Raw genomic sequence first — 1978 nt, forward strand, 5'->3', positions numbered from 1 at the left:
AGCTGTATTCTCAGAGTAGCTAGGAATAATTTCGTTGTAACTTCTGAGGAAAAGAGAGAATTTTCCGTTATACTCGAAAATCATGTCTCTACGAATCAGATTGGATAATAATCAACTGGGAATGAAAAAATCGAATAAAAATTTCCTAACCCTCGTTCTCTCTCTCTCTCTCTCTCTCTCTCTCTCTCTCTCTCTCTCTCTCTCTCTCATTTTCTCTTTCAAAGGCGATGATATCCAGAGGAAGATAGCATAGGTTGCTACCTTCGATAAACTTTCGTAATTCAATCTGCGGGCAGTGCAAACTTCGTCGTGAATCATTTCGTAGGTCAGCTTTTGCGCGAGTGATACTAGGTTAGTTTAATGGAAACATGGTAGCTATTGCAATGCATGTGGCAAAAAATATTCTGTATATAGGTACTAATAGAATATACAATATTATGGGTTCCATATTTACTTACAATTAAATGTACACGATACATATAATTGAGGATTTTTACTACATCAGTTACACACATATGCATGCCAAATAACAATAATTGCGAGAATTAATTGTCCATTTAATCATTCAGTTAATTACATGTGCTAGTAATCAATTACTTATTTAGTTAATAATATACTTTATCTCATCTGATTTTGTTCGATTGGAGAGTTGAACCGCATTGTCTCTCTTGCAATTATATTATGCAACCATTTTAGGTTAATGGCGTCCTTAATACAGTCATAATTTATCGTATAAAATATTTCAGTCATAACACAGTTATAATTTATGTTAATTTATACAATAAATTTCTGAGTAATTTAATGTATAAATCATAATGTAGATATCAGATAATTTAATCAAGGAAAAAAACAGTTGTATTGAGTTGAAACGGAATAGCGTTATTTCATTTATATCACGTTTACATGCTTTTTAAAAAAAATTGGCAATTGCATCATTTAATAGAACAAAATTTCAGTTTTAAGAATTTGTTTTTTTAAATTGTTTTTTTACGTGCGCGCTTGCGTGCAATGATTTTTAACGAAGTTATGAGCAATCAAAGTCAAAATGCTCTTTTTATTTAATTCGACAACTCAACTTTTTATTTAATTCGATAACTCAGTAACAAAAAATTAAGAAAAAAAACATTTTTTAAAACTATTACGTTGTAGGGAAAATTTTAAGCTTTCACGTTGAAAAGTCAAAAATTTTCACAAGTTTTGTTTGAGCACGTGATAAGCCTACAAAGTGAAAAGAAAATTTCCTATTTTGTCCAGCTCATAATTTTTTATATGTATAAATTACCAAATTTATTTTTAACGAAATTACAGCTGCTTGAATTTTAAAGTTGGCGCTATGAACTTTTATTCTAACTTAATTTTTATTTGTGTGTGTGTGTGTGTGTGTGTGTGTGTGTGTGTGTGTGTGCGCGCGCGCGCGTGTGTGTGTGTGTGTACATACATATTTATGATATTTAATAATAATTCTACTTAATAATTCTGATATACACGAGGATGACAAATAGTAAAATATCATTAATTATTTTCATAGCCAAGCTATAAAAAATAAGAAATTTTTATTTTTGCATATACCCGATTTACTTCATAAATCTGCTAGAACAGCAGAAGAAAGTATTTATATTTTCTCAATCTTAATGATTTTAGAATAAATTAGTTTGTAAAATTTTTCATCTCTCTAAAATATTAACTTCAAAATAATATTATCTTAAAAGTGCATCTCAAAATTTCTGTCCAGATCTTCTGAAATTCAACTTCAAGAAATAAAGTTATTAAGGAATGACTTAATTTTTCTCGCAATTGAGATATATATACCTAACATGACTAAAAAGCAGATACTAGATGAATTATTAATATGTCACAAGAATTAAACTTTAGAATTTTCAGTTTTGTATGCTAAAACGAAGAAGCATTTTCCGTCTAACTTTGGTGAACTCTGTTAAGAGAAATCGATAATATATATTGTTCTGTGTAAGGAAATACT

Source organism: Trachymyrmex septentrionalis, unplaced genomic scaffold (assembly GCF_001594115.1).
Source record: "Trachymyrmex septentrionalis isolate Tsep2-gDNA-1 unplaced genomic scaffold, Tsep1.0 scaffold87, whole genome shotgun sequence".
NCBI classification, from domain to species: Eukaryota; Metazoa; Arthropoda; class Insecta; order Hymenoptera; family Formicidae; genus Trachymyrmex; species Trachymyrmex septentrionalis.